This window comes from Rhinatrema bivittatum, chromosome 2 (genome assembly GCF_901001135.1).
Source record: "Rhinatrema bivittatum chromosome 2, aRhiBiv1.1, whole genome shotgun sequence".
In the NCBI taxonomy this organism is placed as follows: domain Eukaryota; kingdom Metazoa; phylum Chordata; class Amphibia; order Gymnophiona; family Rhinatrematidae; genus Rhinatrema; species Rhinatrema bivittatum.
Genome location: NC_042616.1, coordinates 326,260,814 through 326,274,761, shown reverse-complemented (window position 1 = coordinate 326,274,761; position 13,948 = coordinate 326,260,814). Strand labels below are relative to the sequence as shown.

The following is a 13,948-nucleotide window of genomic DNA, read 5'->3' as shown; positions in this document are numbered from 1 at the left end:
GGCTGTCGTGTTGGCCATCCCTGTCCAAGCAGTAATGGGCAGCAAAAGTGTGGAGAGAATTTCACGTAGCAGCCTTGCAGATTTCGGCTACGGGAACCACACTCAAGTGGGCTACCGAAGCCACCATGGCTCTTACCGACTGAGCCTTTTTTATTTATTTATTTTTATATACCAATATTCTAATACAATCATACCAGTTCACAACAACATAAAATACATCAATAAAAGGTGCATAAATATATTTGTCAATGAAAGGATAAAAAATATAAAACATAAAAGAAAGATATCTAACATTTTCCTGGCATTAAAATAAAAAACAAAAAATAAAACAAATACAAAAACTAAAAAGGTCTCTCTTTGCTCTCCAAACTAAAGATATAAAACCATGCTTATACTCCAAACGCCTGTTTAAATAACCAGGCCTCCAAACTGAAGACCCGCCTGTGCACAGCAGAAGGAAATACAATCCACCAACCAGTTTGACAGCATTTGCTTGGTAACTGCAACTCCCAATCTATTATTGTCAAATGAGATAAAGAGCTGCATAGATTGCCTGTGGTCTGCTGTCCGTTTAGGGTACAAAGCTAAGGCCGTCTTGCAATCCAAGCTACGTAGTAGAGCCCGTTCATCCTGATGCGAGTGAGGCCTGGGAAAAAGGTGGGCAGAATGATTGACTGATTAAGATGAAAATCAGTCACCACCTTAGGCAGGAACTTATGGTGAGTACACAAAACCACCCTATCATGAAAGAATTTCGAATAGGGCGGATAGGTCACCAACGCCTGAAGCTCACTGACTCTGTGCACTGTAGTGGCCTCAACCAAGAAGATAACCTTCTGGGTCAGGTACTTCAGATCACAGGAGCGCAGTGGGGCTCAGAAGGATCTTGCATGAGCCAAGCCAATACCATGTTGAGGTCTCATGACACAACAGGAGACCGCAGTGGAGGCTTCAGCTGAAGCAAACCCTGCATAAACCATCCCATTATGGGCTACACAGAGATGGGCGAACCATCAATACCCTAGTGGTAAGCCCTGATGGAGCTCAGGCGTACTCTGAGTTGGTCTTTAAACCAGCATCTGAAAGATGCAGCAAGTAGTCGAGCAACTTCGGACTGGAGCAGGAGAATGGATCCAAACCGTGACCCTCACACGAGACGGAAAAGCTTTTTCCACTTCAGGCTATAAGAATTTCTGGTGGAAGGCTTCCTGGAAGCTACCAAGACCCAAGACACATTGTCAGAGAGGTCAAGGGGCTGCAGAACTAGCCTTTCAACATCCAGGCCGTCAGAGACAACACTCTGAGGTTTGGATGGTGCAGTCTGCCCTAATCCTGCATGATCAGGTCAGGAGAGGTCCCCAGACAGATCGGGTCTCTGAGAGAGAGATCCCATAGGAGCGGGAATCAAACTTGCCTTGGCCATCGAGGAACAATGAGAATCATGGTCCCTTTGTCCTGCTGGAGCTTCAGAAGAGTCAATCACCAGGGGATACGCATACAGAAGGCCTTTGCCCCAATGGCAGGCAAAGACATCAGAGGCTGGTTTGCCGTCTTCCCTGTACAGGGAGCAGAAATGTCTCACTTTGCTGTTGCGGGGGAAGGCGAAGGGGTCCACGTTTGGGATCCCCCAGAGACAGAAGATGCGAATCGCCACTGCTTGGTCTAGGGACCACTTGTGAGGACAGAACGCTCAACTCAGCTGGAACACCACCACATTCTCCGACCAAGCCAGGTACATAGCCCAGAGCAGAACACCCTGGGAATGGACCCATTGCCAAATTTCAACAGTAATATGACACAGGAGGAAAGACCTCGTGCCTCTCTGCTTGCTGATATACCACATAGCTACCTGATTGTCGGTCTGAATCAGGACCGCCTTGCTGGATAAGGGATCCTGGAATGCCCAGAGAGTGTAGCGGATCGCCCGCAGCTCCAAGGAAGTCGATTTGGCATTGTGCTTCCTGAGCAGACCACAGACCTTGCGTACGGAGGCAGTCGACATGCGCCCCGCCCAGAGTGGATGCATCCATGGTAAACACAATCTAGGTAGGGGGAAGCTGAAAAGGAACCCCCTGCTCCAGATTGGGCTGACTTTCCCACCAGGTCAAGGAAGTCCGGAGAGGTGGGATGATGCGGATGCACACACTGAGGTCCTCGGAGGCTTCCTGCCACTGAGACCCCAGGGTCCACTGAGCCTTGCACATAGGCAAGCGGGCCAAGAGCATAACATGGACAGACACAGCCATGTGGCCCAGAAGGCGAAGCAAGAGGTGGGCTAAGATCTACCAGCTTCGGTAAACAGACTCGCCAGACACCAGAGCAAACACCCGATCCCAAAGGCAGATAGGCCCAGGCATGAGCCGTGTCCAGCCGGCAGCGATAAAGCTCAGAGTTGACGGGGTGAGATGGGACTTCGAGTAATTGATGACAAACCTGAGGGACTCCAGCACCCGAATGGTCAAGCTCATGGAGTGAAGCGCACCCTCCTGGGTGGTGCTCCTGACCAGCCAATCATCCAAGTAAGGGAACACGTGTACTCCCAGACGTCGGAGGTACGCACCCACCATTACCAGACACTTGGTGAAAACCCGCGGGGCCAAAGCGAGGCCAAACGGTAACACCCTGTATTGGAAATGCCTCTCATCCATGAGGAACCACAAATATGTCTTGTGATTGGGGAAGATCTCAATGTGGGCATATGCATCTTTGAGATCGAGGGAGCAAAGCCAGTCCTCTCTTTGTAGGAGGGGAATCAGAGTGCCCAGTGAGACCATCTTGAACTTGACTTTTTGGAGAAATTTGTTCAAGGCTCTCAGATCCAAATTGGGGTGGAGACCTCCTGTTCTCTTTGGAATCAGGAAATAGCGGGAGTAGAATCCCCACCCTTGCTGCTGCAGCGGTACAGGTTCTACTGTTCTGGCTCCATCCAAAGAATCTCCTGATGGGAGGACTGACCCCAAGATGGGCGTGGAGGAGAGTCAGCAGGGACATGTGGAGGTTTAGCCGGTATCCTAGATGAATGATGAATAGTCTCCACTGGTCCGAGGTAACCTGGGGCCATCGGTCTGCAAAGGATCGCAACCGACCTCTGACTGGAGGGCCCGGATATAGGATATGGCGAATTGGCTTATGCTCCCCCACATTCAGTCAAAACCCTGTGGCAGGGCTCTGCTGGGGTGCCAGCTGAGTTCTGGAAGTCCGCTGTTGCCTAGAGTGGCTCCAAGAGCTCATGTGTGGAGTTCGAGCACACGAGGCAGGAGGCTAGTATTTCTTCTGGCAATAGAAGGACCTTCTGGGACCCTGACGCAAAGATCTTCTCGCAGAAGACAGCAGGTCTGATGTACTAGCCAAGAGATTCTGCAGGGTCTTATGGTGATCTTTCAGCTGAGCCACAGCATCCCTCACCTTATCCCCAAACAGGTTCTCACCCATACAGGGGAGGTCCGTGAGATTTCCTGGACCTCCGGTCAGAGATCAGAAGCTTGAAGCCATGCCATCCTTTGGGCACCAATGCCCGCTGCCGCCACCCTAGCAGCTGTCTCCAACATGCCGTAGACCGCACCTCGTGTTTGCCACACTCCAGGCCCTGGCGTCTCTCCTCTGGAGGGGATGGATTTGAGGGAAATCATCTGATTCAGAGGAAACTTGAAGAATCATCTCCCCACGGGTCATACGAGGCATCCTCCTCACTAAAGTCCCCTGGGGACCCATGTGGCGGGCCCTTGCCCAGACCCCTCGGCCTGGGCACTGAGGGTATCGAAGGCACCATGGGCACTGATGGCACCGGGGAAACTGAGGTCCCCGAAGGACCAGGAAACAATGGATGCAGCACCAAGGACCCTGATCGTCCCACGGGCCATGACAGCTTATCCTCCTCAGAGGAACCCATGATGGGAATCGCCCCGGATGGAGGAGGCACTGGTAGCCACTGGGGTATCGATGGACCCCCGGGCACTGGCAGCCATTGCGTCGATAAGACACCAAGGAGGGCATTGAGGCGTTCTAGCAGCAGCGCCAACATCGCAAGTAAAACCGGCAGTTCGATGTTCTGCAGGGCTTGGATCACCGCCAGCTGCACACTGCAGTCCAGCTCCTATTGAAAATCCACCGAAAAGAAAATGGATAGAGGAGGAGGAAGAGAAGGCGTCACCGGATCTCCCTTAGTGCCCTGAGGGAGATTGGTGCCCAGCACCGGTATCGGTGGGGAACGCTTAGGACTCCCAGGTTTGATGAAGGTTGATGCCTCCTCTCCACGGGGTTGATTCAGGGCCATCACTGCAGCCACTGGTGCCAACCTGAGCCCGGAGCCGTGTGATGACGACCTGTGACTATACTTCCGGGATTTCCATTGGTGCTCAGCCTGGTCTTTTCTCAGAGCCGAGATAGATGGCGATAATCCTGATGTCCTGGAGTGGGATGACCAACAATGGCCTATCACCAGCACCTCTCTCCTGGTGGGGGAGTGGACAGTGAAGGTTCTATATTCATAGGTTCCCTGTGGCACTTCGGCATCAACATCCCTGACGCCAGAGTCAATGAATCAGATTTTCTGAACCTGAAAAGTTACTCCATCTTGTCCAGAAGGGCCCGAATGCCTTTGGGGGTCCTAAGATGGCAAAGACGTCACCCTTGGACATTGTGCGATGCCCCCAGGCAGAGGATAGAGACCTTGTATGGATCCGTGATAGACATGGTCCGTGGGCATCGGCGAAAACTGGACGTCACCATAAAAAAGAGCCAGTGAACAGTCGATGACAGAGGCTACCAACAAGCGTCACTGCTGGGAATCGACTACAAGGAAGAAAAACTTACTGTGCCGCCCCTACCGGGAGGAAGAGGGACCCCAGTGCAGGAAGTCGGTAATCAACTGGAAAAGAGTAAAAAACCATGATGAAAAGAACAGAGCTCCACAACCGCAAGATGAAAACTCTGTGGAAAAAAACGAGACTGAAGAGGGACCCCACGTAGATGCACAGATAGTGGCATGCTGGCACAGTCAAAATTTCTAGAAACTTTGACATAAGTTTTCCATGCCGGGCTCCATCCGATGATGTCACCCATGTGTGAGGACTACCATCCTGCTTGTCCTAGGAGAAAGGAAAATTGGTTCTTACCTGCTAATTTTCGTTTCTGTAATACCACAGATCAGTCCATTCACCGGAGTTTATGCATCCCTGCCAGCATATGGAGACAGAAAAAGTTTCACTGACACTGCTTAATAACCCCTAGTACCACCTGTAGTTTCGCAGTATTGAACTGTACCCAAGCAATATAATAAATCCAAATTAATCAAATTCAAAATTTTACAAAAATGATCTTCCATAAGAAAAAAAATAGTTGAGTGGTAGACTCTCCCCACCCTGAAATTGGGCGGGTTCTAGACTGATCCGTGGTACTAAAGGAACGAAAATTAGCAGGTAAGAACCAATTTTCCTTTCCCTGTACATAGCCGTATCAGTCCACACTCCTGGGATGTACCAAAGCCCCCTAGTTAGGGTGAGATCTGGAGAGTCCCACTCTCAGAACACTCTCACCAAAGGAGGGAGAACCTGAATCTCCCACATCCAAATGATAGGGTCTCGCAAAGGTATGTAGCGACTTCCAAGCTGCTGCTCTGCAAATCTCCTGAGGAGACACCAGTTGTGCCTCTGCCCAGGAGGCCACCTGTGAATGTGTAGAGTGAGCCTGCAAGCTCTCTGGAATTTCGTGACCGCTAGTAATGTAAGTGGACCCAATCACCTCTTTTAACCAAAGCACGATAGTAGCCTTAGAAGCTTTGAAACCTTGCCTAGCACAGCTACACAATACAAAAAGGTAGTTGGACTTCCTGAAATCATTTGTCACCTCCAGATAGCGCAATAAAGCTCACCTAACATCTAACCACTTGAGCTCCTTCACATGCAGAACGAATACATCTACCTTTGGAAAGGTCGGAAGCTCCATTGTCTGGTTCACATGAAATGTGGAAACTACATTCGGCAAAAAAGAAGTAACTGTCCTCAACGAAACCCCTGAAGTTGAAATCTGAAGGAAGGGGTCCCGCCAAGACAAAGCCTGCAACTCCGAAATCCTTCTGGCTGAGCAAACAGCAATGAGAAAAACCACCTTGAGAGTCAAGTCCTTCAGAGTCACTCTCTGCAGAGGCTCAAATGGCACCACACATAAACCTCAGAGGACCAGATTAAGGTTCCAGGATGGACAGACACTTCTGATCGTAGGACACAAATTCTCTGTATCCCTAAGGAACCGAATAATATCTGGATGAGCTGAGAGAACGTTACCCTTGATCTTACCACGAAGGCAGCCCAAGGCCACCACTTGTACTTTAAGAGAGCTAGGAGACAAGCCATTCGTAAAACCATCTTGAAGGAAGGATAAAATATCAGGGACGGAGGACTTGAGAGCTCGGGCCCCATGAGCAGCACACCAGGACTCAAACACCTTCCATACGCTGACGTAAGCCATATTAATGGACTTTCTTCTGATTTGTAATAAAGTGGTTATGACAGGTTCTGGATAACTTCTACACTTTAACCTTCGCCTCTCAAAAGCCATGCCGCTAGACAAAAGTGAGCAGCCTGTTTGGAAAATATGATGTAGGAGACCCTTCAGATGACCGAAGCGAATCAGTCCATCCACTGCCAAATTGATCAGATCTGCAAACCACGGACACCGCGGCAACTCGAGGGCAACTAAGATCACCTCTCCGCGATGTTTTTCTATGCAACACAACACTTTGCCTACTAAGGACCGGGGGGGGGGGGGGGGGGGGGGGGGGGGGGGCGGAACACATACAGAAGGACCCCCTGTGGCCAAGGCAGAACTAGAGCATTGACGCCTTCGGCCCTGGGTTGACGTCTCCAACTGAAGAAACTGAATGCTTTGGTATTTTAATGAGTCACCATTAGATCCACGAGAACCCCCACTGATCTCGAATGAGCTGCATCGCGGAATCCGATAATTCCCACTTGCCCGGGTCTAACTGAGTCCGACTCAAGAAATCCGCCTGAACATTTTTGACTCCAGCTATGTGGGGCTCAGCTATGCACTCTAGGTGTCTCTCTGCCCAAAGAATCAACTGCTGTGCCTCCCGAGCTACTGCTTGGCTCTTGGTTTCGCCCTGCCAATTGATATAAGCCACTGTCATCGCATTGTCTGAAAGAATCCTCACAGATTGACCTTGTACTAATGGCAGAAACCCCTTAAGGCCAAACAGACCACCCTGGTCTCCAATTGGTTGATAGACTAGGCAGATTCTCTCGCAGACCATGTACACTGGACTGAGTGCCGCTGACAGACCTCTCCCCATCTACAAAGACTTGCATTGGTAGTGACTATCAACCAATCAGGAACCTCGAGGTCCATTCCACGAACAAGACTGGAAGTCTGAAGCCACTTGGAAAATTTCTCTCTCGCCTCGCCCTCGAGGGGCAACGGCATCTGAAAGTCCTTGGATATCATCTGCCAATGAGCCAACAGTGCCCTTTGTAATGGTCTCAGATGGGAAAACGCCTATGGCACCAACTCCAGTGTCAAAGCCATCGAGCCTAGGACTTGCAAAAGTCTCAGACGCTGGGAACACGTAACTGCAACAACTGGCGAACCTGACTCTGCAGTTTTAAGACTCTCTCCTCTGAAAGAAATACTTTGCCATCCAAGGTGTCAAACCCATCACATAGATACTCCAAAGACTGTGTCGGGGTCAAATGACTCTGCCACATTCACTACCCAAACAAAGGACTGGAGAAGATCGAGAGCCATGTGAACCGATTGGCGACAAAGGGCCTCCGACTTCACTCTGATAAGCCAATCATCCAGATATGGGTGCACCAGAACTTCTCTCCACAGCACCACTGCTACCACCACCATTACCTTGGTGAAAGTGCGCGGGGTTGAGGCCAGACCAAAAGGAAGGAACTAAAACTGAAAATGCTGTCCCAGAATCATGAAGCGGAGAAAACGCTGCAAGTCTGGTTGGATGGGAATGTGGAGGTAGACCTCGGTGAGATCCAGCAAAGCCAGAAACTCTCCCTTGCAAACTTACGCAATCACTAACCGCAAATTCTCCATCCGGAAGTGCGGTACCTTCAATGCTGCATTTACCTTTTTCAAATCGAGAATCAGATGGAACGTGCCCTTCTTCTTCGGGACTACAAAATAAATGGAATATCTGCCCTTGCGAACCTCCGTGGAGGGAACTGGAATGACCGCCCTCAGGCACTGGAGATGATTCAGGTTCTCCCACACCACTGACTGCTTGCTCGCGGGACCACAGGGGGAAATTAGGAACAGTTTGCAGTCAGGCCAAGCAAATTCTAAAGCACAGCTTCTCTGACCACACTGAGAACCCACTGGTCCTGTGTAACTCTGGCCCATTCGTTTTAGAACTGGGTCAAGCGACCTACTATAATAGGAACGACAGAGTGGACCAGCCTTGCCTCATTGTGAGGATTTACCTCCGGCTGCAGAATCTCCAGCGGCTCCTCGGAACGGCCTCCAAGCACCCCAAAAGGACTGACCCCCCAGGACTGATCCCGAGAAGAGAACTACCTCTGAGAACCGGGCATGGCCCTCGAGGGTCTATATCTCCTATCAGAGCGAAACAGAGACCGCACCTGAAAAAGCTCTTGGTCTTAGGCTTATCCTCCGGTTAATAAAGGGCTTTATTATCTCCAAGAGACTGCATCAGCTGCTCGAGATCTTCCACAAATAAGAGGTAAACTTTGAAGGGAAGCGAGCCGAACTGCCCTTTGGAGGAGACATTCGCAGCCCAGTTACGCAACCAGAGTAATCTTTTGGCCGACACAGTGGAAGCCATAACCTTAGAGGAGGTGCAAACCAAATCATGAAGAGCATCCACCCCATAAGCCACAGCAGCCTCGTATTATTCAGCCCTGACCGCGTCCCTCTCCTGCCTGTGGCAGACTGTCCTGTATCTGCTGTACCCAGCGGAGGCATGCCCCAAAAATCCGCTTAAGGTGAACCTCCAACTTGCGATCCTGAATATCCTTCAATGCAGCGGAACCTACAACTGGGATAGTAGTTCTCTTAGTGACTGCAGCGTCAACCTCAGGGAGAGCAAAAAGCTCCAACGCTTGCTTCAGCACCGGATAAAGCTTCGACATGGCCCTCCCCACTTTTAGCCCGGAATCCGGAAGGCTCAATTCCGTCTTCACCAATTTCTTTACTGAAATGTGATAGGGGAAAGTGGTAGAATGACTGTGAAGGCCATCCAGAACCGGTTCAGCCCCTTCCAAATCGGACACCACTTGGGTGAGCTTTACTCCTAGGAACCTATAGGCCAAAGGCAACAAAGCCTCAAGTTCCTCTCTCTTAAAAAAGCGAACTACATTCGGGTCATCCCCCTCGGGAACTGAAGCCACCAAGCTATCATCTGAGTCTGGCCCTCCGGTTCCCAGCTCTATCGGGTCGACTGGGACATCTTGTCCAGGGGACACCTCTGAACCCCATGAAACCTGGGTCACCTCCACTGTGGCCTCTCCTGTGAAGTTCCTGAAGCAGGAGGGAGGCAGAGAAGCTGCAGGACCTGGGAGGCCCGATTGCACCAAGAATTATGCCCCTGGGGACCCCCAATGGACTAGCTGCAGGGCAAACTGGAGGGGACCGTGAGAATTCAGCCCCGCGCACTGACTGCTGCATAGACATATAAGGCCTCATGCAGCAGCAGCTCAAAATCCATGGAAAAGGGCCTCACACCGGCTGCTCCCCCCTGGAGGGAGACCAGTAGCCTTGAAGTTTCTTCCTCCTCCCCATCCCCTCGATTGAATTTGGATACAGAACAAACCGGGGAAAGTCATGGAAGAACCTCCCCCCCCCCCCCCCCCAGCAGCGCAGGAACTGCCAGCGAGGGAGACAAAATGGCTGCCATTCCTGCAGGAGAAGATTAATCAAGGGCCTGCCAGGAAAGGGAATCTGCCACGGAGGCGCCCCACCATCGCTTTGCGGCCGGTGGACCCTCCTGACAAGCCTTCCCCGCCGGAACACGCAGTACATACACCTTGCCAGCTCAACCACATACGGTCCAAGCCGTAGGCAAGGCAAGCCGATCCGTGGGGCATGTCAGGCGCAGGGAGAGTGCTGAAAACAGAAAGAGGACTTAAAAAAAAACCAAAAAAAACCCATACCTCTGTTGCAAACAGATCCCCCTAAACTACCGCCTGAAAGGAGGAGGAAGTCGCCCGCCGAGCAAGCAGAGCTACTTTCAGTTCCCGGCTCCGCAAACTATCCTTTTTTCCCCCCCCAATATAACTTTAAATTAGGGACAAAACAAATAAGAAGTGCCCCAAGGAAAAAACTCCTACAGAGCCTGCAGCCGCACAAGTGGCCTTGTGAAGGGGAGGGATCTGGACCACCAGATTTACACCCCATGGGTGCACAGGGCGAGCACACAAAAAGGTCACCGACCCTCAGCTCGCCCACCTCAACCGGGCAGGGCAGGACCACTCAGGATTCCATAAAACCAAACCTACCCACGGGAGGAAGGCTCAAAAGAAAAAAAAAAGAAAAAAAAACAAAACAAAACACTGCTCAGACTACAGAACTGCAGGGAGAGCACCATTTACCATCTGCTGGAGACAGAGAAATACTGAGGAACTGCAGGTGACACTAGGGGTTATTAAGCAGTATCAGTGAAACTTTCTCTGTCTCCATCTGCTGGCAGGGATGCATAAACCCAGGAGTCTGGATTGATCCGGGTATGTACAGGGAATGGCAGTTATTGGACTTTTCCTCCAGGAACTTATCCAAACCCTAACCACATTCTCTAGCAACAAATCTCAGAGCTTAATTGTGCATCTCTTCTCCAAGTTGAACAGCCCTAACCTCTTTAGCCTTTCCTCATAGGGGAGCCATTCCATCCTCAATCATTTTGGTCTCCCTTCTCTGTATCTTCTGTAGTGCAACTATATATTTTTTGAGATGCGGCGACCAGAATTGTACACAGTACTCAAGGTGCGGTCTCACCATGGAGCGATACAGAGGCATTATGTCATTTTCCATTTTATTCACCATTTCCTTCCTAATAGTTCCTAACATTATGTTTGTTTTTTGACTGCCGCAGCATACTGAGCCGACAATTTCAGTGTATTATCCACTATGACACCTAGATCTTTTTCTTGGATGGTAGCTCCTAATAGGGAACAGAACTTCGTGTAACTATAGCATAGGTTATTTTTCCTATATGCATCAACTTGTCCACATTAAATCTGCGCGTATATCAGCGTGTGCACGTGCACGCGGATGCCCACTCGCATGCGCAAGGGGGGATTTTGCAATTTATGTGTGGCGACACGATCGGGCCTTTGCCCATTTCCCTCCCAGTCCACTCCAATAAAGGAGTGGATTGGGAGGGAACTTCCCTAAGCCCCTACCTATCCTTCCTCCCTTTTCCCCTCTCTTCCCTGACCCCTAAACCCACCCTAACTCAGCTAAATATTTTGTTTTTGAACTTATTAAGGAGCAGAAGTAAGTTCCATGTGCCAGCTGGCTCCACCCCCGCCCAGACCCCACCCCCGGCCCACTCTTCTCAGACACCCGGCACTTTCGCACATACCAGGAGATACGTGTGTGGCCGGGCTGCTCTGAAAATGCACTTGGTGTGCCTGCGGCCCGGCCGCCGCGTATCTGCGGGCATTGGCGCGCGCCAGGGTTTTAAAATTCCCCCTTTAATGTGTGGAATACGTCTGGACTGCGCTTCTTACATGGTATTTTTAAACAATGTCCACACCTGTTGTACACTGGTTATAGTTCTTCCTATGCAACTTAGCAGTTTTCTAGCTCTGGTAGCTGTCTTTACACACTATTTTTGCAAAATTGAGATCATATATAATCAACCCAAGATCTCTCCCTATTCTAATGCAGACCAACTTCTCACTCTATCCTGTTGTTGGTACATCTGTATAGATCACTGTAGGGTTTTCCTCTCTTGGAACACTGGCAGGGAAGTTTCGGTGGCTCATCTCTTAGCATACTGATAGAGTTCTGTGTGTGACTTTATTCTCTTGCTTTGCTGACAGAGTGCAAAGTGTGGCACACTGGCAGAGCCAACTGTTTCATTCTGTTCTCTTGGGAATCTGCCAGGACTGGCATTGTTGCTTTCTTCTCTTTATACATTCCCTGTAATCATTTTGCAATTCACCTTTCTTGCCAGTGTAAGAACATAAGAACATAAGAAATTGCCATGCTGGGTCAGACCAAAGGGTCCATCAAGCCCAGCATCCTGTTTCCAACAGAGACCAAAAACCAGGCCACAAGAACCTGGCAATTACCCAAACACTAAGAAGAACCCATGCTACTGATGCAATTAATAGCAGTGGCTATTCCCTAAGTATAATTGATTAATAGCCATTAATGGACTTCTCATCCAAGAACTTATCCAAACCTTTTTTGAACCCAGCTACACCTACTGCACTAACCACATCCTCTGGCAACAAATTCCAGAGCTTTATTGTACGTTAAGTGAAAAATAATTTTCTCCGATTAGTCTTAAATGTGTTACTTGCTAACTTCATGGAATGCCCCCTAGTCCTTCTATTATTCGAAAGTGTAAATAACAGAGTCACATCTACTCGTTCAAGACCTCTCATGATCTTAAAGACCTCTATCATATCCCCCCTCAGCCGTCTCTTCTCCAAGCTGAACAGCCCTAACCTCTTCAGCCTTTCCTCATAGGGGAGCTGTTCCATCCCCTTTATCATTTTGGTTGCCCTTCTCTGTACCTTCTCCATCGCAACTATATCTTTTTTGAGATGCGGCGACCAGAATTGTACACAGTATTCAAGGTGCGGTCTCACCATGGAGCGATACAGAGGCATTATGACATTTTCCGTTCTATTAACCATTCCGTTCTATTAACCATTCCCTTCCTAATAATTCCTAACATTCTATTTGCTTTTTTGTAAAAAGAGGAGAACCACATGGCCAGCACTAACAGTAGGACTCATTTGACATCTCAAAATTGCCTAATACAGAATGCTGTAACTGTAGTGGGCTGGGAAAAGAGATCACTGGCCACAGCCACAGAAAGGTACAACAAAAATTCATCTTTGTTAAGCCAAATAGAAAGGAAATCAAATTTTACTTCTAGGTCTTCTTATATTTTGACAGTCATTCACTGCAATAAGCTATCCTTTAAACTGTACCTGTTATGTTATGTCTACTGAGTAGCACCAACATCCATCACCACATTACCCTAATTCTCTTTTCCCTACATTGGTTTCTAGTACACTATCAAATTCAGTTCAAATTGGCTTCAATTATTCACAACCTAATCTACAATCTCACTTCACCCTGGACAAAAGCAACACTCAAGCTATACACCCCCAGCAGAACTTTACGCTCCACTAACCAACAGTTGCTTGAAATTCCCTCCCCTCAGTCAGCGCACCTTGATTCTACCAGAAAACGAGCCTTCTCAATAGCTGGCCCAACACTTTGGAACTCACTGCCCATTCAACTCCATTGCATCAATGATCCAAAAATGCTCAGAAGGTGGTTAAAACATTTCTATTTAACAACACCTTAACTAATAACCATCCAGTCCAACTACTTCAGGCTCTGATAATATTCCCATTGAAGATGGAGCCACAGTCTCCCACTGTGTTCAGACAACAGACAATAGTATTCATTTATTTTTGTTGTGTTTGTTTATACAGTATCTGGGAATATTTTTATGTTATTTGCCCTGAACTTTGGAGGGTGTGAGATAGAATAAATGGAACTGGGTCACCACTATGGCTACTTAAGAAGCTCAAAAGCCACTAGCACTGCCCAAACTTGTGAAATGGTAGCAACTAGACCAGAGAGGTACACATTTAAAGCCCTGTTTTGCAGCAAGCCCTCCTCCCAATTCAGTTCTGAGAATCAAGAAAGTACTGTGATGAGTCCTCCTAGCTAGCCTGATAAGCACAAAATAGCCTTCTGTATTATG

General features: G+C 49.1%; 1 protein-coding gene across 5 annotated transcripts in view; it reads right to left on the bottom strand.

The window, feature by feature from the left end:
- DPY19L1 (dpy-19 like C-mannosyltransferase 1) overlaps nt 1-13,948 on the bottom strand; it is a 414,496-nt gene that overhangs the window by 248,324 nt on the left and 152,224 nt on the right. The gene's annotated exons all lie outside the window — the stretch shown is intronic.